Source organism: Aythya marila (genome assembly GCF_965140915.1).
Source record: "Aythya marila genome assembly, chromosome: 7".
Classification (NCBI taxonomy): domain Eukaryota; kingdom Metazoa; phylum Chordata; class Aves; order Anseriformes; family Anatidae; genus Aythya; species Aythya marila.
In genome coordinates, this window is record NC_139048.1 from 30,840,458 (window position 1) to 30,867,446 (window position 26,989).

Sequence of the window (26,989 nt, forward strand, 5' to 3'; positions counted from 1 at the left end):
CCCTGTAGAACTGTGCAGGCACTTCCCTGGTCCTGCTGGCCAAGCGCAGCCTGCAGTCACTTCCAGAAGTTCTGCTGTTGTTCCTACACACGCCCCCAGGGAGTTCCCAGGCCTTCGGTGCTTTTCCATCCCAAGGAACACACTACTCTAATTAATCCTGCATGCCATCCTTCCCATCCTCCAAACTTTCCTTGCTGTACCTTTTTGAGACGGAGGAACAGAGCTGTATACCACTCAAGCAGCAAAAGAAACACATGCTTACAGGGTAGCCACCTGCTATTTTCAGTATATTTTGGTATCTGCTTTTATAACCGCTATTGAAACTAAAGTTAATATTTTTCATAGAAGAACCCTTTCCTACTTCACAGCACTTTCCGTGCCCCAGATTTTCCCGGGTCAGTGGATGGCACTGGTCACTCAGCACTCATCAGCTCCTGTGTGGGATTTTTGTCTCCCTCACTTCACACCCACCTACGCTGAATTTCACCTGCCAGTGCCTTGCCCAGCCACTAAGTTTTGCAGAATCCTCCTGCAGTTTTTTCACAGTCAGCAGTCATCTTTACTGCTCTGAATAAAAGCATCATCAGCACACTGTTATCTTTTCCAGTTCGTTTATCAGTGGAGTATCACAGGTTTCAGCACAGATTCTTCCGAGACCCCACTAGTGTCATCTCTCACTCAGAAAACTGATCATTTAGTCCTACCTTCTGTTTCCTATCTTCAGACCGATTTTTCGTTTATCTGAACAGCTTTCCTTTTATCTGACGGAAGCGCAGCTCCTAAGCATATGATAATAAAGTAGAGCTTTCTCATCCTTTTGGCTTTAATCACAGGTTGGTCACAGAGCAGAGCTGAGCCCTATTTCCCTAGGTAGGGCCCAGCGTTGGGTTCATTTGCTCCCTTTTACCAGCACGACTCCAGTTTGCCACAAATCTGGGGCTGCTAATTGGGATGGGATTCTCCAAAAGGCTCTTTTCTCCTTTTTCTCAGTGGTTTCAGGGTTACTCAACTCTTCTCCTGTAATGTGTTCCACTGCACTGCTCGCTCCCACAGCCAAAACCACACACTTATTGGGCAGATCCTCGGAACCTGAAGTTTAAAATCCAAGAACTTCTCTTACTGGAATGTAGAGAATGCAAGTACCTAGGATCTACATTATTTAGAATAAATTGGGACTCGCTGGTGAGCTGATGTTAAAGAAAACTTTTTAGATTATTAAAGGTTCAGCTGAGAGATAAGATGTTGCTTTTGTAAAAACAACCAAAAAAGGTGAGTTTACATATGCTGAATCCCTCGTTTGTAGCAAAAAAATCATCTGTTACTAGTCCCTAAAAGAATGGCAGTGTGCTTATTAGTATTAGATTTTCCTGTCTTTGTTACACTAATCCACAGAGTCCACAGAAGGTTCCCACACAATATTTGTGTCCTCCACAATATCACAAGAGTATGAAAAAATCATATCAAAATGTTGTGCCAAGGTTACTAAAGGAAATACTGCATAGAGCTGGTCACAAGGCCTTATCCTTCAGTAATACTTCTAAGAAGTCTCTTGCAACCTGTAACTCACCTCCCAGCACATCCCACCCTAGTCCCCTCTTTACCCAGTTTCTTATCTGCCTGAGCCAGCTTCTTATAATTCCTGTATTAATCTGCACCATCTCCACTTTAAATAATCATTTCCTTTGGGAACTGTACTGAATGAATGCTTCCTTGATATCTAGGCAGCTTAAGCTCACTGCATTACTGTAGTCTGGGACGTTCACCTCCTCAGCAAAAAGAAGCATGAAGTTAGCCTGACAAATTCTCCTTCTGATCACAATTTTGTATTTTATCCCACTTTTCACTTTGATGATATTCTTGATTACTCTGCGTTCAAAACTTGTCCTAAGGCATTACACAATGTTGCAATAACCTAATTTGCATGTACTTGGGGGATTTTTATTTTTAACTCTTTTGGCACATACGTTAGTATGCACCAGTCAAAGGCATTATCCCCATATTGCAACATACATTAAGAGTTTTTACTACTGGACTCCTGTGGCCAGAGGTAAAATCTGAAAAGTAATTCGTTCAGTTCCTACAACAGAGGTAACTAGTAAAAACGACAGTTTTCCTATCCCTTACCCATCCGTACATAAACCACACAGACCCAGCAAAAACAACTCTCCTCTTGGTAGGAAGAAACAACTCAACTGGTCATTTGGTATTCCAGTGTGGTTTTGCATTTTACTCCTTCAAGGGCAGTGTTATACCAATAGCAGAGCATTTAGAAGTGGAACAGAAGTACTGACAAGAGAAATGCACTGGGAAGAATTAGTTGATGTCATTTTTAGAACAACTGCTTAACATTGCTCGTTAGGTTTTTAATTTGATAGCAGTTCATACTTCATTTGTGTTTTCCATAGCAAATAATATTTTTTTTCCACTGAAGTTTACATCACCAGCAGAGTTCACTGCAACATGTCAAGGAAAAAGGAATCTGAAGTAATTCCACCTTCTCTTACCTTGCTGCTCTTTGTCTGAAATCCCAGAAAAAAATTTACAAGTGAAAACACGACTTGAGGAGAGGGAACTCAGGTCATTGTACGTATTTCCAACAAAAAGAACCACCTTTTCCCTGTGGTACAACAGAGCTGCTGAGCTGATTCCCATCTTGTGATTCAAATCAACACTTTAATTCTTGGTGACATGGAGAGTACAGCAGACACCATTCCAAGAGCTTCCTATGGATAGATTTTCAATCACTTCCCCACAACATTTTCTAAGTTAATCTTTGAAGGACATGGTTTACAGACACAAGTACATTACAGAAACATTATTCCCATCATACGACTCTATACAGATATTTCAACATATTCCTACTAAACTTAAAAAACAAACAAACAAACATAAAACCACCTAGAAGTTAAGAAATGTAAGTTAAAAAAAAAAAAAAAAAAAAAAAAAAAAAAGTAGTTTTCAGGAAATAATAGCAGTAGAAAAAGTGGGAAATAAAAGCAACAACCTTTCCAGAGGCGGACCGAGCTTCCAGGAAATGCAGGTAATTAAATAGATTACTGGAGAGTGTATTTTGGAAAATGCTTTTACCAAAAGCACGCCCATATTAAAAGCAAAATTATGGTACCTTAATTGCACTTCTCAGCTGTTGCTGTTGAGATCATATGTTGATTTCCTGGAAAACAGAAAATACAGAATTAATCATGCTCATTATTTAAATGACGACTAATAACAACATCTAGTATCACACATTTTTTCTTTACTAAAATGGGTTTAAGCCTACAAAAGATACAGAGAAGAGCAGAATACAGTTTTTGATATCTGCTATTTTATTCCTGATAAAGGCAGCTTCGAATAAGAAAAATAACAAGAAAACAATGCCTGAGGTTTTCACTGAAGTAGTTTACATATTTCTATGAAGGCTGCCAAGAAGAAACCAATGAAAAATCCACAATAACTTTCTTTTATAGTATCTACCATAAAATATATCTATCAGGCATTTATCTGTAATTTCTTTCTACTCATATATGTTCCCTGTCATTCCCCAACCTAAAACATTTAACAATAAAACCTGTAGGGCACCTGTTTTTCCCTCTGGAGGAATCTCTCAGGCCTCCCCCTGGTAGCCTCTGGTGCCAAACTTTCCGAAGTGTGCCTGCTTACTGCCTACCTGTCACCATGGTGGTACGTGAACAGAGCTGTTTGGAGAGTTTACTGAGTTGTTCAGAAAATTTGATGGCAAGTTCCCCATACTTAACATAATTCAGCCCTGAACGTTTCCTGACGTAAAGCCCAAAATTGAAATCTGAAGCTACAGAATTGCACGTGGTCCCCTTTGCAGACCGGGCATGCGGAGTGCACCTAAACCAAGCCTCTTTCAGACAGCTCCAGAATTAAGGAGTCACAGCACAAGTGGCACAACTGTCTTCTACAGGTGGGCCAAGCTCCACTTGATCCACTCCACGAAAATCACAGGGACGAAGTTGAGTCAAGGCATCTGAACAGGACCTTCACTTTGGCTGGATGTTTCAAACTCTTAGTGGTTAGCTTTGAAACTGAATTGTATAGTTGCTGGGATCATTTCACCTTTCTCAGGAAAATCCAGATCTTCACTAAGAGAGCATCTGTCAGCATTATCTTCAGGCAATTTCATGTGAAGCAAAGCCATTTTGCAGGTTGCTGTTTTCTCTCTCATTTAAGCATTCGTTAGTTATCTATGTAATAGGACTCAATTGGTTGGAATATTCAAAGAGCTATGACTCAAGCATAAAACAACAAAACTTATTCTCAGGCTGTTAATTGTCAGCACAGAAGCTATTCATTACATTTGAGTTTGCCAGTTTGCCATGCACTTACAGCAGAAAAGAGGCAAATTTAGGTGCAGTCAGTTTGCTTTGCATTAACTGAAACTGTTATTTTGTTCTGAAGTGGAACAAATGCACAGTAGGTTGGGTAGTAAGGATTTGTAAAATAACTCAAGGCTTCTTAAGATTGATGGAAGTTTGTGGACGCTCGTGGATATTGTACTGACTCCAAACAAAATGTCACGTAACGGCAAACAAATTGGCATTTTATTAGCCTTCAAAAACGTTTTTAAATAAAAATGGGTAAACTTCACTAAGAGGGCACTGTGTGCGAGTGTAGTAGTATGTAAATTTTTCCCAGAATAGGTCAGACTGACCAAATCCATTCTCTCCTTCTAATATATAAAATGTATACACAAAAAGAAGAAAAAAATTTAAAAAAAAAAAGGAAAAAAAAAAAGCAGAACAAACCCAAGCAATAAGCAACTGCAGCTGATTACAACAAAAATCTGCTTATATTTCTGAAGCAATCAAACAGTTCTACTTAAATATATATAAATACTGCTTCCAGCAGGTAAACATATTATTCAAACTACTCCTAAACAACACATATTTCCTCCTTGGTAAAAAACTGGGGGTGGGAGGGCAGCTGCTCAGAGAGCCTGTGCACTGCTCAGTATGAAATCCCAGATGGCTCTGGATGGTTAGCATTAATTCCACCAAAATAATTACATATTTCACCCCCAAAACCCTACAGCATTAAGGCTGCGGTTAGTTTGCCCAGAGAATGCCCAGCCTTCCTTCGTGCATAGGAACACCACAAATTGCATCACCATGGGAACGAGGCTCACCACTTCCTTTACCAACAACCTAATGCCTGTGGCCAGCAGATTTTAAGATCAACGATCGTCATTTTACATCTGTGTAATGAAGATGCATCGTGCCCGGCGCTGTTCGCGTGCTGCGCAACGCTATTCCTCACGCTCATCAAGGGCTTTTAGCTCTGCGTATTATCTTCCAGAAACATAAGCTGTTCAGATTGTGGTTGTTTTGAATTTTAACACGAAAAAGAGCGATGCTTCATCCCTGGAGACAAGACCTGGGGATCCCTCAGCTAGCAGGGCTGACGCAGTTATGCAGCATGCAGCCATTCAGCCCCGACACCAATGTCCTAGCAAGGACTGGACAGACATTTGGCCTCTTATTTCTTCCCTGGCCTTGCAGTGATGCAGGAAGCAGTGAAAGGCGTTCTGAAATCCTGCTGCCATCTTCCCTTGCCATCCTTGCCAGCAGATGTATACATTGCTATTAAATTAGAGGAAGCACAAATTGCATGTTTGTGTAATCATTTCAAAATATTTTGCTGACTAAATACATTTTCCAGGCTGTAATTCAAGACTTGCTTAATTTCTACCATTGATAACTGCCTGAAAAACAAATCTTGTCATTAAATCTGAAACAATTTTTCAGTAAATTTCAAACATCTTAGTGTTGTGTTTGTGTTTTTTTTTTTTTTTTTTGAGAAAAGCTTTCCACTTCTTTCTTAGTAACACAATAAAATATTTCACCTGTAGGAGAAGAAAAGGACAAGTTTGAGAAGAGGTAAGGTACAGGCAACTCTGCTCTTGAGAACACCCACGAGTAATGTCAAAGCCCAAAAGGACAGGTTCAAACTGCAGCTCTGCCCAGATGCTTGCAATTTTTCATTTTATGAAGACTGATGAAATTGATGGGTAAGTACAAATGCCTCTAGTATATAAGAGATTCACTTCTCAGGCTTCCTGAAATAGGTTCCTGACCTTTTTCAATAGACATCTGCTGACTCTTCTGGCAAGTTGGTGTTGCGAGCTTTCAACGTTCAGGACTTGGGTCTTTGATCCAGTGAAGCTGGTTCTATTTTCCTTCATGCTGAAGGACTCACTACCTCTGTGCATGTCTGTGTTCGTTCAGTTTTAATTGCCAGATCTAGGCACTGCTTAGGTACAGCCTGCTGAAGACTGGCAGTATTTTTCCCAACTTTGTTTTACTGAACACAGCCAACTGCAGACAGTGGTAGCCACGGGCAGGAATAAGGTGCAACCACATTTGGGGATGGGAAGCAGGTACCCGAGCAGAGGCAGCAGCAACAGGGATAAACCCAAGGGCACACCAAACTGAGGTGGAGCAGAACTGACCTTAAAATTCAGAGAATGAAAAATTCTTTGCTGTAAGGTCAATATTCCAAACAAGGAGCCATGTGGGCAGATCAGGAAACCAAGAGCAGGAACTGGGACTGGGCAAGTAGGTGCCCGAGGAGGACCAAGCCCAGAGAGCAGGAGACAGACGCAGGTGCCAAGGGCTAAAATGCAGGATCCCTGAGCACCGCAGCGCTAACAGCCTGAGAAAAGGGACCTGGCACAGGGTAGAAAAAGCTGACAAAGCGGCACAGTGGCCAAATTGTCTCTTTCCCAGTTTTGTTGGGCTTCCTGGTCCCTACTCCCTGAGGAGGATGTCCACAGCAGGACTGCAACCCTAGAGCTCATAGGCCAGGCCAGGCTGCCTCACAGCAAGGTACTCAGAGATGGCAAGGTGATGATTTCCACCCCACCTTCTGGTCGGTATGGCACTCTTCATCCCTTCCCTCCTGATGCTGCTGCGAGGCACCTGGCTGAGCTGTGCCAGGCTCCACTGCTATATAACAGAACACAAAACAAATCCGTGTCACATATCATACTGCAAAGTGAGGGAAATGCTGCTCACCTCCACCTGGGCCCCTCTGACCTCCTCCAAAGCTCCTGGCCCCAGATGCCCTTCACACCCTCACCTGCTGGAGGAACTGGTGGGACAGCAGAGCCCTCACCACCAGCACCTCACAATGCTCCCTGCCAACTAGGCCCCCAGCCCACCACGTTGCCTTCACCTGCAGCTCTCCTCACCTCTTCCCTTTCACTAAAATAAATGACTCAGAAGTACTTTTAAAAGGTATCTTAAAAAATCAGTACGAAGAGCAGCGTTATCAAAACTGGCTAAGGAATGTGAGTTCACATCTGTGTGAGGTGAGAATCCTACACCTCTCAGACATCTTTGAAAGTTACCACCTTTAAGTAGGAAAACGTTGCCTGCAGTGACCGTTACAATACATGATTTCACACGTAACATCTAAGCAACCTCCATCTCCACACTTCTCTCAACGTACAATATCGAATTTCTGTGCAGCTAGGATATATTCAGTATGTCAAAAAATTGAGGAATATTTAACATGTCTTTAAATACTCACAAAACCTGCTCTCTGCAGAGGCTAACCACTTTTTTCTCCCTGCTCACAAGGAAAATCCAAGAACCAATATCACTAAGTAGCTTTGGGGTGCAGGGAGCTGATTTGCTTTGCAAATATTTTTCTCCTCTCCTGTAGGAAAAATGCTTGATTCTGCCTACAGAATATGTGTAAATGGAAGTTTTTAACATGAAAAATACTAATAAAGCAATATTCTTTACAACAACTAAAACTTACCTATTCTATTTGTAAGTAGATATCCTCACCTGTTAGTAAGAAAACTTACAGGTGTTGTTCCTAAAAAAAACTCTTAGAAAACCACCATCATCTAAAAGTCTCCATCATCTATTAATAATATGCAATGAATATTACTCTGGCATTTTTATTATAACTTTGTTAAGTTCGAGGAATGAAAACTTGATTTACTGCAATCCTTTTCTGGAAAATCAGATGAGTCATGTTTCTTTTGGCATTGGAAAGTAAACTCGAGTCAAAGTGATTTGTTTTACCATTACTTCTTGGTTCCTATCTAAAATTTCATCTATATTTATGTCAGCCTCGTTTTAATGCATGTAAATGTTGGTTTCACATAGCTGGTGAAACCTGGTTGACTGAACACAGGAGCAGCAATAAAATTCCAAAACTATAATCCCAGTTTTAATTTTTTTTTTTTCAGTTTCCTGTACTCTGTGCAACACAAACTCAATACACAGCTCAACTGCATCTGAAGTACACGTGGATAATATATTATTAATAAACACCCCCCTCCCAGTAACTTTTAAAAAGCCTTTCTGAATATTTTTCCTAAAGGCAGATAACTCAAAATTTCAGTGCCTTGGAAAAGGTTTACTTCTGGGGAGGATTTAATTTTTCTGCAAGGGATTGCATGTTTATTGCCTCTATTGAAGAAATCGATAAAACAGCTGTGTTTGTTCTGTAGCCCTCATAAGCCACTGTAGCGTTTTACACTGCCTCACACCTCATCTCTTCAGGCACTGCTTTCTTTGACCAGATGTCTCATTGTATAATACAGTGCACTTTACAAAGTCATATAAATAATCTCAACAATCAACAGCCATGTTCCATCATACCCACAGCTTGCTGCAGAAATTGTTAGGCATAGCACTACAAGGAACACCAGATGAGAAGACATCCCTGGCAATAGCTACAGTTAGGTACAGACCTGAGGAGACCTTCCACGTTCCTAGATGGACATTAGCTAGTACCATATTCAAAAACATATATATTTTTTATCTTATTTAAGAAATACTTCAGTTAGTCAGCTCTTCTTACAGAAACATTCTCCAAAAACGGTGAATTGCTGCAAGTTTTAAGAGGCTGTCAGACAGCTCCTCTTTCCCTACAACTCTCCCCCCTTCAGAGAGGCAAGTCACCTCCAGACAGACTTCCCTAAAACCAGGCAATGTTAGAAATCTGGCCCTGGGACAAGCTAATCACTGTGACACCTCTGAGTCCAGCATCCTTCTATTATATCAGACACTTACGGAAAAAGCAGTAAAAACTAGACATCAAACTTGTCAGATTTTTTGAAACCCAAAGTGGGGTTCATGATCCAAGCTACAGGTTACATTGCTTCACCATGGCAATCTGTAGTCTGTGAAAGCCCTGCCGTGGGATGATTTAATCAGTTTAGAAATATCACAAAAGAGAAGACCATAAAATGTTCTCAGGAGACATAAGAAAAAGTGGGCAGAATTTCATGGTGTTCGGAATGCTTCCCAGAAACGTAAAGGACAAACAATTAAGGTACATGTACATGCACACGCAATCCATCAGTAGTGCCTCTCCCCTTCGGTTTCTCTCAGCTCGTCATCTCCCGTTCTTGCAGAAAACTCTGCCACTCTCCTGGTTTCTCCTGCTCTGCTCTAAGGACCATTCTCTGACTGACACTTTCTGTTCTTTACTACCCCAGTTACAGAGCTGGTTTACAAGTCAGTAATGATTACATACACTGATCACTTCCCTCTAAAGACCCAAGATATCATCTATGAGCTGTGAGTACAAACATAACTCTCATGCTTTTTTAAAGCATACAAAAAAAAAAAGCAGCCAAGGTTTGGAGTACAGATTCTCCAAATATGCCCCCAGATGAATCCATCCCCCAAATGACAGAGGGGAATTCCTCTCCTCTGCTCTCTGCCCACACTGTAACAGGATTTAGCCAAAAAGCATTGTGCACTCACCCAGCAGCCTACCCCATCCTTCCTCGTGGTGTAATGCATCTGCAGCGTGTTGTTGAAGAAATCGGCTGTACCCTTGTTGGGGGAACGGCACCAAGTGTCACTGCAGACCTGCAACAGAGAAGTACCAATATCCCCTGTATCTCTTCTTTTGCCTTCATCTCCCTCATGAGGGAAGCTATGTGCTTTCAGAGTATGTTCTTTGCTGCACGTTACAGGAGATGGCATTTAGCTAACACAACACAGGACGCTTCCTTCCTCCGTCAGCACCATCAGGGCCCAGAAAACCCTTGTTCCATTCAGAGGATGTCTTACTGCACAGAACAGATGGATCCTTCAAAACACAGGAGGGCCCCAATGCTTTGACATAAGGAGAAATGCAGGCAATATCTTTTACTATTCTTTTGCTTACTCAAGCTGGAAAGGCTTTGGCTCAATTACTACCGACTCCTTTATCAAAGCATAAAATCTGGCGCCCGCCCCTTCCAACAAAACGCTCTGAATTCATGGGGAGAGCAGTTGGAGAGAAACTTAGGGAGAGGACGAGACAGCAAACCCATCTGTGCCCAGCTCTGGCAGTGAGGAGCTGCCTGTGCCCACGTCTCTCCCCACCATGGTCCTGCCGGGCGCGGGGCCACCAGCGTGCTCTGCTGTCTGCTTCCACCACAGGGGAACACATTTAACTGCTGGGTTGGGATCACTGGGCTCTGAAACTGAGAAGTTTCATGGGCTCTGGTGATCGGCTCCATTGTGAGCTTTGCAGAAATGATCAAAAGCAGGGTGATGTCCTCGGCAAACAGCCTGAGATTCCTGAAAACTAGGACAGAATCTAGGCTCTAGCATTAATACATCATGGCCAAATTAAAGCTTAACAATGCACAAGCTGCTCAGATTTGTATTGAAATATGACAAACAAATGTCAAAAACAGAGGAGGTCTCAAGATGCCATTAAGTCTTACTTTTTAGATTTTCTCCCTGAAGACTACAGGACTGGGCAGTCAAGGGCTTTGCTTTACCACTCAGCTAAGAATACCTGGCTATAAATTTATGTTTCCCATCAAAGGAATTTCAGAATTGAAAAGTCATAAGAAATGCTCTTCTTGTCCCATTTCCACTTCTGGGGTTAACTTATGCAAATATTAATTTACAGTCAAACTAATTTTTATAAATGGTTTACATAAGCAGCTCTTCAGTCAATAAATTAACGCTGTCGTTTTAAAACATTTACAGGCCTTGTTTATGTTACTTTGTTAATTTTATTTTAATTTAGTATTGATTAATAGCTCCATGGCTATAAAGTGTTTAAACAGTTATAACTCTTAATTGTGCCATAGCATTGCTTAATAAAACAATACACTATTGGGACTAAATCAAATTAAATTAATCTGTTACCTTCTTTTATGGGTAATTTAGTGCACAGATAAAAGCGGTCATGGAGTTGTTTTCATGGCAAGTAGCCTAAGAAAACCTGCATACATTGGGGCTGGGAGCCCAAATCCACCCAGCATCTCCTCACCCACAGCCACCCTAGAAAGGTGCCTTTCTTTAGCCCTATTAGCTATGCAGAGCCACTTTATGTTTGGCATTGCTTAGTATTTGTCACAACTAAATCAGGGTTTAATTATTTCACGTCATTTCTTCATGTGCCAACATCGTTTAACATCATAACCCTGTCCTTGCCAAGATGCTTCCAAACCTTTCTGAAGCTGGTCCCATCCACACCTTTGCAACTCTAGTCGGTATTACGCCACAAGTCAATGAAGAAAAAGAATTAAATTTGTCAGCCTCACACTTAATACTTGTTAGAAGCCCATGGCAAACTTGCAAACACTCCTGAGTGACAGCACACACATAAGGCAACAAGGTCTGCATCCACCCATGACCACACTAGGGGTTCCTACCTTACCTCAGATCTCCCACATTTGCTTCTGAGAATAGCAGACAGAGAACTTTTAAAAGAAAAAAAAAATATATATATAGTCATTTTACTACTAAATATATATCAGCTGTGTGCTTTAAAGCTAGGCGTTTAAAACAGGTGCCAAGTGTCCCCTGTTAGACTTCTGCCACCTCTCCATCCCTATATGGGTCCTGGTTCTGCAGATGCTTTAGGGGTGATTTAATTCGTCTGGTGCCTTGAATATGAATCATCACTCATTATTTTAGCTTTATCTATTCCTCCTTACACTCTTGAATTATCCTCCTTAAAGTAGTGGAAAAACTCTGATTATATTTCCACTGCTTCTCTTGATGAGAAAAAAGCATTTAATTAAACGTTTGTATAATGTTATTCAACACCTCATTTTTTCCAAAATGAGTACAATGCATTTTACACCCACCTAGGAACTAAACTCAATTTAAAAATACCTTAAGACAGATATTTTACCCCACAGAGTGTCAAAACATTCACACCCGAAACCCCAAAGGCTGGCTCATCTCTTCTGCCTCCGCTCCTTTTACATGAGAAGGATGGGTATCTTGGTGCATCACAGCCTTCTGACAGCCTGGCAGAGACGGAGCACAACTGCTCCACTTTTTGGAAAAAACGAAAAAAAAAAACAAAAAAAAAACACCGGAAGTTAGAAAAAGGAGCAGTTTGGCTATAAAGGATTTTGAGATGGCTAAACTGATATGACTTCCCAGCTATATCTCACATATTTAATACTTGATAGGTGACACCTTTGTCCTAATCTTAATTTTAGATTTTTCTACCTCCACAAGATATTTGCAGATAGGAAGTTTTATGCCTAAACATAGCCACCTCTGTACAATTTGTCCCTTCACTAATTATTTACTTTTGCAGTCTGTCCACAGGGCTTTACTGCAGTGATTTTTTAAGAGAACTCAAAAACACGAATTCTGGAAAATGAAAGGCTGAAAACCACTAAACAGAAACATGTTTGGGGCTGGCCTTACCTGGAGATCTCACATGTTGTGCAACTTCTTTACCTCAGCAATTACAGCACTTTTTATTCCTGAGATGTTCGTGAATGAACTGTTTTTTTTTTTAGTACTCTTCCTTCTCCTAAACTTATTTTGTCTGCTTATTTCTGTCTATTTGCTTGCTTGGTTTTTTTTTTTTTTTTTTTTTTTTTTTTGTAGAATGAGGAATCGGTGAGGTCTTGTTTCTGCCTGTGCAATAAATAAGCTGTCCCATAAGCAGCCAGGAAGGCTGGTGCTGAAGACGACCAAGTGATGCAATCATAAAAAAAAATCCATCTTCTGTAACACGGGAGAAGATCCGTGTGGAGTGCCAGAGAGCTGCCGGCTCCACGCTTAGCCACTGCCACTCAGTTCAGGTTGAGTTTCCTCCCAACTCCTCCAGCCCTGCCTGCAGGACCCCCAAAATGTACTTGTCAGCCCTTTTTGGTGGCAAGCACACCCCAGCCACCTCCCTGCCTCCCACATTGCAGAGATAAATTAGGAATTGACGCCTCTCCTGGAGAATGGTGTGGATGTGATTAGGAGGCCTTGTGATTGCTAATTAAGAGGGAGGAAGGCAGCTGTGCTCTGGGCTGGTTCACCCTGCATTTGAAGCACAAGTGGAGGAGTGCCTAATGCTGCGGAAAAGCAAAGAGAGCAGACTTGAGTCTGAGAGGGGACCTCCCTGGCGACTCTCAGCAGTGCAGAAAGAAGCTCCCTAAATGACTCCGGCAAACACGAATGCTTGAGGAAAAATGAGCTCTCCAAACAGAAGTGCTGCCTGGTGTCTGCAGGGGCACTTCAGGGGAGCTGCACAGCCACTCGTGCAGCTCAGCTGCAAGCTGGCACCTTGCTCCAGGATGCCTACTGGGGCTGTAAGCACAGACCTCGCTATTACAGGCCCCTAGGACCAAAGCAAATGGCTGATTACTAATTTAAGAAAGTCACTGCCCACAAATGAACGTGCTGTTGTGACGTTTTAATTTCCTGACTGTGTAGAGAGAGAAAGATGACAAAATGAACCAAAGGAGAGTAAGGAGAAAAGAGAAAAAAATGAAGAGTGCACCACAAAGCATGTGGTGTGCAAAGAGCAGCCTGACATTACGCTCAGATAGGACTGGCCATTAATCATTTATCATCGTAATTATTCAAAATCACTTCAGAGCTTGCAATAGTCACAAGCAACTATTTAAATTTTGGAAGTGTGCAAGGTGTTGTACCTTCCTTGTCCTGTATTTGGTACAAAAGTAGTAATTTTTCCTCTGAAAATTCCTACATAAAAGCAAATCTTAAACAGTAGCCTGAAAGTGTTTTAAGTTTCAGAGATCTGTTTTGGTAGCAGCTGAACGATGGTCCTGCCATTACGCTGGCTGCCAGGAGGTGACCTCATGCAACTGAAAAGCAAGCGAGAAACAGAAGGGTAAAAAAAAAAAAAAAAGAGAAGAAAGAAAATAAAAAGAGAAAAAAATAAAGCAGAGTTCTTCGGTGTCTGCTTTCTACAACTGCGTTATGCTAAAGCATTTAGACCTAACAAGGAAACACAAGCACACAGGGCTTTCTCTAACATGGCTTTCTCTGTTAGCCCCAGGTCAAGGACTGAAAATTCAGCACTTAAGACATTTCTGCTCTGGATGTCTGACCATGGCAGTACACAGTAACAAGCCATTTTACAACTTCTAAGTTTCATGCACTTGTACTTTCCTCTCAGTTTCTAGCAGGTCAGCAGCCACCTTTGTCTGTAATGCATCTGTCTGAGCTGCCACCCAACTAGCTCAACAATTGTGGTTAAAAATAATTAAATAACAATAATAATAATATCTCTTGCATTCCAGACACGTACCAACCTCACCCACAGAGCTTTTTCTTATCCATTTTGTTTTAAACATGGCTAATAAAGAAGGCGACATCTCAGAGAGCCCCGCACAGGACGGAATTACTGACAGCATCAGAAGAGAGCCAACATCCACCAGGCAGTGTTTAGAAAAAGAGTGAATTGATCTTGTTATATCAACTTTGAAACTGCCTTCTGTAGCACCCAGAGAGAGCTTGCCCTTCAGGCAGGTTTTTACAGGCTCTCACAGCTTTACTTTGATTGCTGTTGTAGCCGAAATATATAGCTTTAGTATGAGGGGATTATCTGTTATCCTACCCTTCGGGAGAACCTCATACTGTGACAAAGACTTTTCTGTGCTGCATCTCTTAAGTTTCAAAAAACTAACAAAAGTGCAGCACTTCTTGCCTTTTTTTTTTTTTTTTTTTCTTCCCTTTTCTGATGTCCCTTCAGCCCCTTGAGGGCTAGGCAATCACTGAATGGTATTTAAAATCACCGTATCTGAATCTTAATTTACTGATAAACTGGAATACGATGACATTTTGGGGTTTGTCTAGTGTCACACTGCTTGATATGGCCTTTATACTGTATCTTAGGGGAAAGAGTGGAGCCAGAAAGAACTAGCTCGTGGCCCTGGAAATAAACAGCGTTCTGCACTTCAGGTTCAATTGATTTCAGTATCCTCTCTCACAAGCATCACCCCTTGGTATCAACAAACCCATTTAATCCCTTGCTGTGGTTTTGTGTATTCTCTCCTGCCTCTGAAAAAAAAATCTTCACCAACAGCAACTGCTCCCTGGGAGATGTAGCATCATGCTAGTGAAACTACATTGGGCTGTCTGAACGGAGATTGCACAAATCAGGGCTCCTTACAGAAGAGAAGCAGCGGGCAAACCCTGAGGGTTTGTGCCAAGCTTCATGGGCAGTCCCCAGACTACCAACGCGTCCAAAGGCCCCAATTCAGGACATTTCTACACTGAGCCCCATTCAGATAACCTGGGTGGCATCTTGGGAACACTTGAGCTTGTTCGGAGTTCAGCTAGAAAATGTGGGTCACTCATCTTGATGGAGGGGAGCAAGAGCAAAGTGAGCAGTGAGCACTGGTCCTGGACCCCCCAGGGGGATGTAGGTTTGTGGGACTTGTTTCTGCAGCTTAGAACAGCATTCATAAAGGACAACTGAAGATCTCAAGGTCATAATAGTGCACAATTAATTAGGGCTATATTAAATAAATCTCTAATACTAAAAGCAACCAGAACTTTTCTCGTCCCACCTCGATTCACTGGCTCTTGGATTCAGATATGAATACAGATACAGGAGGCAATATGCTGTTCATGCTGCCTGCCTGAAGGAATACACTGCGAGGCGTGAGAGTTTGAGCAGCCTCCCCCACTTCTCCCCTTCCACCAGCAGCCTCTCCAGGGGCAAAAGGCAGGTATTCATCCACGGAAGGTGACTTCTGTCTACAAGTGCAAAGCTGAACAAAGTGCTCTGCTTGAATGTTAAAGTAGGGAGGTGGAGAGAAAGAGACAAAACAGAAATACATAATGCAGTACCTGGAAGAATACTCTTATTACAAACAGGCAAACAGGTTTACTGGGTTACATATCTGTTTTTTTTTTTTTTTTTTTTTACCCACTGACTTTATGAGCCAAGAAGCTTTTCTAAGATACGTGCTATGTTTCTTCTGCCTGTTTTCTTGTATTGAGCATTACAGAAGTGCTTTTGTTTCAAGGCATTTTTGTATTTTTAATTAACTTCCTGTATTTCAATGCCATGCAGAGAAGCAATATGAACTGGAAGGCAAAAGCAGTCTGGCAGCTAATCGCCCCTACACCGGAGAAAAAGACAGATGCACCCAGCCAGATCATAGGTCTACTACAGCACTTCACCATAACTTAGGCTTGAGGATTCAGAGTACCTGCATGAACTTTATGGACATTACATTTTTAAAAACAGATCACTTACTCCCATTGTTATAATTTTGGTGGGATGTCATCTGAGAGTTTCATTCTCTCATCCTCCTTTTCAGCAGAATGCTAAGAGGTACGATTTTTGCGCTTCTACCAAATAATCAGAATGAGAAAAACACTTTTCCATTGATTGTGGTGGGCATCCTATTAATGTCTCTGAATGCCCAGTTTTGACATTCTTGCTCATGCTAACATCATCCTCAACATATGAATGCATGTGTAGATGCAATTCTTGCAAGTCATCCATATGAGAAACCTGCCACAAATAACAAGAGAAGTACACAAGAAAATCATTCAACGCATTGCCTGTTGCTTCTTTTTCACCATTCATTACAGAATTTCACTCAGGAAAAGTAGCTCCATTCATTGCTAATACACCTGCAACGGCAACTCCTGGTAGATAAAAAGATGAACCAGAGGAATTTAATTGAGAAAACTATATGAGATTTTTTTTATTATTAGTTTTTAATCAGAATGAATATAAATTTGAAGCATAATAAAAACCAAATGCCAAATGCTTGAGTAAGAAGGAGAAACAATCAAAGAAACCAACCACGTAGAAAACAATCCTTTCCAGTGGTAATTATGCTGCTGTTCGAAACAGTTAGGCAAAAGATGGAACTTAGTGCAAGCCAGATTTTTCTCTTAACCTTATCATTTGCTCTCATCCAAAAATAAGAACCCTGCTCCAATCAAACCATAAAAATGCTCGTGTATCTGTCTTGGAAATGCAGTTGTACCTGCAGATAGGAGTTATTTCTATAAAAGGATCCTGGAGAAAGTATGACCATGTGTGAAAAACCCAAGAGTTAGTGGAGGGAATGAATATGGAGGTTGCAGCTTTTCCCTTCCTAATATGTTTGCCTGCATCTGGATTCAGAACATGTTCAAAAGGAATACGTTGGTTGTTGGTTTTGTTTCTTTTTTTTTTTTTTTCTATGTAGCAATTGGATGTTCAGTAAAGCATGTTTTGACACTAATCCCATTCCTTTCAGGCGCCCTCCTTTAATTATCTCATTTGTGTGCAGTGCAACTTGTTTACTATCTCTGAGAAATACAATTTCTTCTCATGCCACACTGGAGGAACTGGTTTATGACCCAACTGTGCTAACTTATCCTCTTACAATGAATTCTTTATTGTTAGCAAACATGATGCTCATGGTACTTTACAGTTAAATAATATCTAGTTTAAATAGAATATTTTACCATATTTACCCTTGAAAAGATCCTCTGATATCACCCCTATCTAAATTAAAAAAGTGAATACTATGACCCTTTTGTAGAACTTTCACCGAGCAAAATTAATAATGAAATTAAATGCAGAGAAAAATTTTTCATTAGCTGAATCAGAGATTATTTCTAGGAAAAAAATGCTCAATGCTGGCAATACCAATGCTGTTTCCCCTTGTTAAATCGCTCATTAAGCCAGTTTCAGAACTCATTTCCCCTTGGAGGAGAAGCAGCAGCAGTAACACAAAGTCGAAGCGCACACCTCTCACCAGCCGCACGTGGGTGCAGACGTGCCTGCCTTAGCCATAGGCAAGGAATGAAGAAAGCCCTAAAACCCAAACCTCTGAGCACAGCTAGACGTGAGATTGCCAACAATGTCCTCCTCAGAGCAACCAGTGCTTAAATGCTTCTATACTCACAGCTTTTCTTAGCACAGCACCAGCGATGGACTACCCCAAGAGCTGTCCCGAGGGCTGTGAGGCAGCAGTTTACGGACACTGACCGCAGCACAGCCAGTGACCCAACAAAAAGAACAATATTCTGTCAAGTTTATTATTATTATTATTTTTTTTTAAACTGAATCACAGCCTGACTCTGTGCCTCTGGTGCTGGCAAGGAATAATTATTTTAAAGCTCCTGAGGTTTCGTGATGCCATTGCTCTGCATGGACACCTGAGTGTCACTTTCAAGTACAGAAATCAAAAATAAAATTACTTAAAATTTATCTGGATGATTTTGGTGCTCCCATTCCAGTCACCACTTGTTCACGCCGGTCACTTTTCTTCATCCTCCTGGTGTCTGTGATGGCCCGTGAGGATTTCAGCCCCTTGCCCTGCAACTCCTGCCCCAGTGGTGCCCCCCAGCCCCTGCCCTCCCACCCGCTGTCCCCAAAGCTCCCTCCTGCCCCAGCACCAGCAGGCTGTGGATTTCTTCCCTCGTTAGTTAACAAGGAAATCACCACGGACTGAAACTGGAAACAAAGCACACACTGGGGGGACCTTGGGGATTTCCACCCTGCCTGTTTGGTTTGTAACTAATGAATGTGTTACAGACCTGAAGTAATGTAGGCTGCTTCCCCTTGTTAATTCAGAGAGAAAAATGTTCATTATATTTTTCCGTGGCATGGAAAACCCATCGCCCACAGAGCATACAAAAGTGATTTTAGGAAATGCCCAGAACTGGCGTTACAGAGTGACACGTACTGGCTTCCCGGCATTCTCAGCAGACAGTGATTTGAACTGACAATCTGAAATCACGTTAATTAATAGTTTTAATTAAACCATGAAAAATACAACCATATTAATGTGCCTGATAAACCAAGCTGCAAAGAGAGATGGGCTCATACATAAAACGCTGCAAGGTATGATTGCATACCATGATTATTAGAACTTACAAATCAGTTCCAACTATAAAACCATCGCTGAGAATAACTACAAGCCCAAAACAAACAAGTCATTTCAGTCTCGTATCATGAAAACTGTTATACTCATCTTTTTTTTCTTTTTTTTTTTAATTAAGAAGTTAAGAGTCCAAACTAGGAAAATCATACCCCAAAAATCTAACTATACAGTTGTTTTAACACGTACCTAAAAAGACCATTAAAATCTTCTATAAAACTGTATGCATACATCTTTTCTTTTCCCCATAACCAGTAATGTTATGTAGAAAGCACGCAATTGTGAGAAGACTTCAGAACCATAAAAAGTAAGAAAAATGCTACACAACTGAAAATACCTCTGAGATCACAAGGCTGGGGGAACAAATCCAAACCATCCACAGGAAATAGTGCAAAGATCAACAAGAGAAAACCAGTAGCCCCTTACACTGCAAAATATGTCTCTGTGTTTCTTTTACCATGGACACTGAACTCAAACAGGCTCACGTGGGTTTTCTCAGCAGACATTGGGTGTCACAAGCTCAAGTAGTTTTCGTGGTGGGGATTCTATTTCTACCCCTTTGAAGGCTAATGAAAATAAACCAGATTCCTCCTTTCTGCTCTCACAACTCACCCTTACAAGCTTTCTGCACGGCACACGCAGCCCATATACATCTCTTTCAGCCGACCACTCCAGTGCAGGGCAGAGTAAAACGACCGGCTTCTCGAGGGGAACACCAATCTCTGCAAATTACCACCCAAACAGTGGTAGGAACAAGCATGTATCAAATCACAACTTGAAACTACCCTCCTGCAGGAACAGCATCAGCCCTGAAATAGGAAAAATTACCATGCAAATTAGAGCAGCTAGCAAGATGTGTTCTTTACAAAGGTGTAACACTCTGATACATAAATACTCTGACTTCCTGGGAAAAGAAATAAATTCATTATTCTACAGCACTGTGAGCCTGGTAATTTAAATTAGGTTTCAGTCTTAAAACATTTGACATTGGTATAACAGAAACAACAGTGTTGCAAACGTACAGATGCAATTTCATACTCCTCTTCCTCTGCACAATCAGACAGCATCAGGTTTGATGCTGCTGACTTGTACCAATACAGGAGCAGGTTATGTGCACCTTACTAACAAATTCGGGAAGCAGCACTCTGGGTGTGGACTTTCCAGCACCCCAAACCACTTCCCAATAAACGTAACGTGGTTTGTGGGTGAACAAGTCTCACCTCTCCTCCGGGAATAACACTGCAATGCTGATAACGTAAACTGTACTTAAATACTTCCTATATTAAGAAAAGGAGCATAATTTATACGCCATAAATAATCATTTACCAAGGAAATTACCTACAATGGGCATATACATTATGAAAAACAGACACTGTGAAGTGCTTTTTTGCCACTGTGCTCCACAGCTAGAATGCTTTGCACCTATTCTGTGAAACACATGAGAACAATACACCAGAAAAGGTGCCTGCTTGCACATAGTAAGCAGGATGTGAAAGAGGTCATAAGTGTATGGATACAGCTTAGCACCAACATTGTGGTGTATTTTAATGAACAATGCTGGTGAAAGAGCTTTATGAGAGGATACTGTTTGGGTGAATGAGCCAATACCATGATGACCATGAACCAGCAGCTACTGTGACTGTGACACAGAGGAAGGCAGACACAATTCTGGGGGACAACAAGAAAAGACAGAGAGAGAGGTGCCACCACAATACAGGCTATGCAGAGTCAAAACACCGCAATGGTGTTGAAAGAGGCACGCAGGAGGCTACTGAGCAGATGGGGAAAGCTCGCTGAGGTGCATGCATCACAGGCTGGGGACTGCTGCTGGTAGGAGTGTTGCTGCATTAAATACCAGGGAAGAGGAAGTGCTGCTCGAGCTCACCTCTGCTGCTTGTTTCACACAACAGCAAATAGCTATAAAGTGGGAATGATTCCACTGAGGCTGGAAATGAGAAAGATAACCACTTAGGGCTTGTTTTACAGCCGTCAGAGGGAAAGATTTCAGGAAAACACCCCACCAGGAGCTAAAGGCAAAAACAAACAACTTGGAGATATACCACAAAAATGTTATGAATGACAGACCAAGCAGCCTCCTGCTGCCCCATCTGCACAGTTTGCAGGCATCCTTGGGAACTGCTTTCCTCACCCTAGGGTACTGGAGCAGCTTTCACTGCCAAACCTGCAAAGATAATGCTATCTGCTCTGCTGCTTGGAAACAGACCGAGGTCAGACGCTAACTGTATATATTCTTAACACCAACAACATCAAATACATCTTTGTGCCCAGGGCTGACCTCAATCTAATTCTCATCAAAAACCTATGAGGGAAAATAAATAATATCTGCGCGTATCTAGCCCCAGGTTCCCTGGAAGTCCTTATTCACTTTTTCTACATTCAACTTCCCCTGTGTATGCAAGTCTTTACCAATCAGAACCAAAACAGTATATAACAGCTGGGGTAAAAATAGGAAGAAGATAAAAGGTGAAGACACCAGGATCCAAAATAAGTATAGCAGCTACTTCTTAAGGCCTTAAAAGCCAGATAAATTTACAGACATTTGTTGTCACCAAGGTACATTACAATACCCCATTTCAATGGAGTCTCATCTGCTTCAAAGCTGCATACAGAAGAAACTTCAAAAGGTGAGGACACATCATCATTCTGGAAATGAAGCTGCTATCCCAAGTCACATTAGTGCTGTTCATTCTCTGCAGAAATGAACCCCTGACTCACTCTTCCTGGCTGACTCCTCCAGAGGAAACACCGTAAAATTTTCAATATCCTGCAGGGCAAATGTCTGCGTGGCAAGATGCTGGGAAGTCGTGGGGGACATGAACCTTTAGCAACCCTCCCAGTGATGGTGTTTTATTGCTGCCCTGCACCTGTGGCAGCCCAAACCACCGGCATGCACTCAGCGGATGAACTTCATGTGGACAGAGGTCAGCCAGGATTTCTGCAAAGATGTGAAGGGCATGCCTCCTTACACAGCCAATGCTTTAGAGCCTGGAAAAAAAACATTAAATATATGTATTATAACTTAATAGCTATCACATGATGGGATTCCAACCAGTTGATACATTCAATCATTCCTTCTTTGACAATTTCAGGTTCGGACAGTTGCTATTATCCGGTGTTATTTCAGGGAAGATACATGCATATGCACAAAAATCTCAACACTAAACCAGTATCTCACAGCTGACTCCAAAAACCGTGGAGTTGGGAGGTAATTACTTTCAGAAGATGATGCCTTAGATAATATTTTCGTTCATTCATTTTCAGCCCTATTGCTTTCTAACAGTGTTCTAACTCATTCCAGTACAAGAGCTCTCAACGCAGGCCCAGGTGCCGGGAAGGATCTGAGGTGATGACACTGGGCATCCTTCGCCCCATGGGATGAGCAGGTGGCACAGATTTAAAAATGAGAAGAAAAAATGACCACACCATTATTGCACAGTATGCAATATCCTTACTGCAAATAAGAAAGGAATTTCTGGAGGTCAAACAGCATTAAAGGAAAAGCAACCTTCATTTTAAAATGCTATCTGTTCAGCAGACTTGAAATGCCAGGAAGCCAAAGAATTCCCCCACACTGCCACAGAAGAGCCAGAAGGATGCATGCTACCCTACACTTCTTCCCTCTTTGGTCACACTCCCGGGTAGTCACAACCAGCTTTACAAAAGTCTTCCTATTTCCACAGACAAACTTTTTTACTTTTTTTGCCCCATTTTTATAAGGATTGAGGATTTTTCTCCACAACTGAAAAAGTGCTGAAAGAGTGAGTGAGTTCCACTCTTTTCTTCTGCATGTTTCAATTAAGACAATGAAAATAGAGATGATTAGAACTGAAAGAATACACTTGTGGGGCATTTTCATGAATAGATGTTTGTGGCTTCAGACAAGATGTTTGCACTGGATTGAGAAGTACCCAACAGGACTGCATTAGTCAGTACTTACACTGCAAGTTCTGAATTCGTATTTATATCAGGGCAATACAGAACAAGATTACATGATTGTGAAAATGACATTTTTTCTCACAGCACTTAATTTCCACAGTGTTGCCATTAACATAAATAATACGTGAAGCTAATGTTAAATAATTCTGGGTTTTCAAAGCCCTTGGGAACAATTACATTAAATATACAGTGCTGACTGGATTTCTTCACATTTCCATTCACAACTCTTTTCCCGCTATGGCCTGAAGTCTTCTGTTAGTGTCCTTGATCGTACACAAAACCTTGCTTGTTCTGGCAGCCGAAAGCCTCCCCACATTACCTGCAGGGAGATATTGCTGACTGCAGGACGCTATTATGATTTCTCTATTAAAGAACTCTGCAAATAACTAGCAGTGAGCAGAAGGCAGGGTACCTGCCAGCTAATGCAATGCTGTCAAACATTATTGTTTGGCCTGGCTGTAAGAAAGCCATTGGTACACAGCATTATGTCCTAAAGTGCTTCCTCTGCCATCTCTTTCACTGCAGCAGCACATTGATTTACCTTAGGATTGGAAGAGGGAGAGCAGAGCATTCATTCCTAGCCTTGCTGTGGCATGAAATCATTTTCTGTGACCTCAGGAGAGGACTGAAGGAAGTTCTGAATCAAGGACCAATAAAGGTAAGTTATCTTTGTGTTCCTTCTCAATTTGTGACAATTAATCTGTATCTGAAGGTGTGTATGGGCATGTGTTTTTTTTTTTCCCTGTTGTTTTGACTCTCCAGGAGACACAGAGCAAAGGAACAGGTTGATATTCCCACACCACCTCCACCTGCACAGCCTTGGAAGAGGGACTGGGGCCATCGCTGCTTCTCTGCTGCAAGACAGAGCAATTCCTTTGGTGCCAGTGGTTCAGCAAGGCAGGCTTTTCACAGGAGAACAAAGCCCACATCATTATGCCTCGCCAACACTGATGGCACTCCCCCAGGGGAATGGAAGAATGATGGAGCCAGTTATCTTTAGCATGTGGTTCAAAAGCCAGCAGTAAATTGCTTCCACCTTTAAATTGACCTGGATTAGGGAAGCTTAGGGAAGCACAAGAATTTGGCACTGTTTTTTCCCCAAAGAAGGATTTGGTAGTAATCTGCTATCTGCATCTAGAAAGAGCCTGAAATCTTTAACACGTCGCCTGGGAGAAAAAGAACCACCTTCCCTGATTCCCCTTGCTCTCCAGCTCATTTTCCCTTCTGAAGCACGGTAAGCTCAGATCTCCACAGTAAGCCCACCTAGGCAGCAGGGGATTTCTGGGGGTAGCATCAGTATTGAATGTGGCTGACGAAGCCGCTGGTTCACTACGACTAATCAATCCCTACCACATCCCAAACCACACTACTCCACCAGCTTCCCCTAACCCATTTCAGCCCATTAAGTCCTGGGGATTTTTGACCAGACACTGCAATTTGAATCTTTCGCACCTTGTGTTACAGGCCCTAGGTAATTGCTAAGCGTGCTCAGGCAGCCCCAGCAGCGTGGTGCTTCCAGGAGGTCTGCGAGGGCAGCTCACTGCCAGGTCCTCTGCTTGCTCTGCACGGTGACGTGGTAGCCTAATGAGAATGAGCAATGAGATGTCAGCCAGGAGCCTTGGGGGTTTGTCTGCAAAGAGAGCAGACAGCTCATGAATTTCAGACTGCTCACTGAATAGGCTGGTAAGCGGGCAATAGTCATCAACCAGATGGGAAATTAGACAAATGTAATTTAGAAGAAATATTTCGAAATGAAGATGCTCTGCGTAAGTTTAAGAAATGTGGGTGTCTGGCCAGGTGCTGAGGAACATTTGTATGTCTACAGTTACTCTCCAGGACTACTGTTCAGGAGAGGGCAGGTGGAGGAGCTCTGGGCAGCAATGCAGATTTGCACCCAGACTGATCAACAGCTGGCCTTCAGTGCTGCCTGCTCAGTACAGCTCAGATGCAGGTGGAGAGGCACCACCCCAAGCTACTTCATGTACGTGCTACACCACAGCAGCAGCTAACTACTAAAAAACACAACTTTAATAACTGATCATATACCAACCTAGAACTACACCTGTGAAAAATAACCAAATGATCAGTATTCTTGATTGATTGTTTTCCTACCTTTGGAACTGTACTCCCATTCAACCTTCAACGTAGCAAGCATTGACAACACCGAGAGAAGCCAAATGAAGCATTCTAGGTGATCATAGCACATGCAATCGTTTGCATAGATAAGATTCAACCAGTAATAGTTTCTAAGTCTCTTTTAGTACAGAGAAATCATCACCCCCAAAGAAAAGAAATTAGTCCCTCACTGCCATTAATCCTGTTCCTATTTAACAGCATTAATATTGCACATTAAAACAACTGACAAGGCTATCCTGAAAGAAATGGCAAATATGCACTGATGTTGCCAGCTCACCTGCACTGTTCCAGGGTCATGGTTTTGATGTAGTTCAACATGCATTAATGGCAAATGCCATTAACTTGGGGACGGCCTAGTCACGGTGAACACAATTCAACAGCAACATTTAACTCTTCACATTTAATTTTACTGAAAAATATATGGCAGGTAAATATTTACTGAATGCTGTAATAAAAGCGGTACAGTACTGAGTAAATGTAGGTATTCTAAAAAACTATATGATCCTTCTTTGGTACAGTCTGTGTAGGTAGACGTTGTTCTCCAGCTCTTCTTCTGAAGGGCCAGCTAGATTATCTCCTTTCCAGCCTGGCCCAGCACACCACCCACAGGACATGCTGGAGCAGGGAAACTAACCCGTCCTGCTGAAGATTGCACTCACTGAGCCTCCGAATAATTGAGTTTGGATGAGAGCTGGAGACCATCACCACCTCTTAGAAAGCAGACCAACATCAGGAGACACTTCTCGCCCATCTGCTTTTGTTACCCATATGCATGATACCTCTGCAAGAGCAGAAGTTAAAACCAGTGACCATACCTCTCATTTCTGCACACGTATCTATCTTCTAACGATGGAGCCTGTAAAGTGAGACAATGTCTTTTAAATGAACGCTTCAGCAGGTGACAATCTTCCTTCCGAACAATCATAATTTCACGGTGCCAAAGAGCTTTCTGAATTTGACTGTTTGGCTTTTGAATTCTGACATTTTCCACACATCCATTAGATTGCAACTACCCTGGCTGCTATATAATGTGCTTAAAATTATACTCCTCAGCAAAACTCATACCAAACCGTCTTATTATGTATCATTACTATAGTCAGTGTGTCATTCCGAGCTATATAGATGTTCCCTGTGAGATCACATGTAAATTGGTCTCGTTCCTCAGAAAAATTGTTTTTGGATAGCTGGAATAAGAACCAAGAAACCTTATTTAACTTTCTGTAGCATACGCAGAACTACAACAAGCACAGACTGATCCTCTGCCATCGCTGAATATTTCACCTTAGACAGTTTGTTTGGCAGTCTTGATTTCACATTTCCTTTAGCAAGTACAACGTTAAACATGGCAATTGTTTTGGTTTCATCAGCTCCTGTCTTTCTGAAATATTACTCTTCTCATGGGCTACATATGGGGGAGCAAGGGCTCCTCCCCACTTGCTCCCAGGTGCAGCCTGGCTGTACTCTGGCCTCACAACTGGATTCAGTTCCCTTCCCAACCTAGTCCCCTTTAGAAGGAAAGCCAAGAGCATGGAGGGAGCCACAGGACGCTCAAAGAGGCTCTCCAGGCTACACGATCAAGGGATCAGGAGCACGGGGCACACCGTGAGGTTTAGGACAGCATGTCTTACCATAAACGAGCACTCCATGTCTAAACAATCTCACTAGTGGCTTACTCTTGCTCAGTAACTGCAATATAAAGTCACTTTTGAATTTGGTCCTTCTTGCCAGCCCCAACTGCCTTTCCAAAGAGGAAATATTCACATCTACAGCCTTCTGAACGCTTGTCTC

At 42.0% G+C, this 26,989-nt stretch overlaps 1 protein-coding gene across 1 annotated transcript in view; it reads right to left on the bottom strand.

Annotated features, from left to right (window-relative positions):
- PCDH15 (protocadherin related 15) overlaps window positions 1-26,989 on the bottom strand; it is a 731,645-nt gene that overhangs the window by 463,004 nt on the left and 241,652 nt on the right. The window contains exon 4 of the mRNA XM_082765483.1: window positions 3,125-3,172. The gene's annotated coding sequence lies outside the window, so the exon portion shown is untranslated. The remainder of the gene's footprint in view (window positions 1-3,124; window positions 3,173-26,989) is intronic.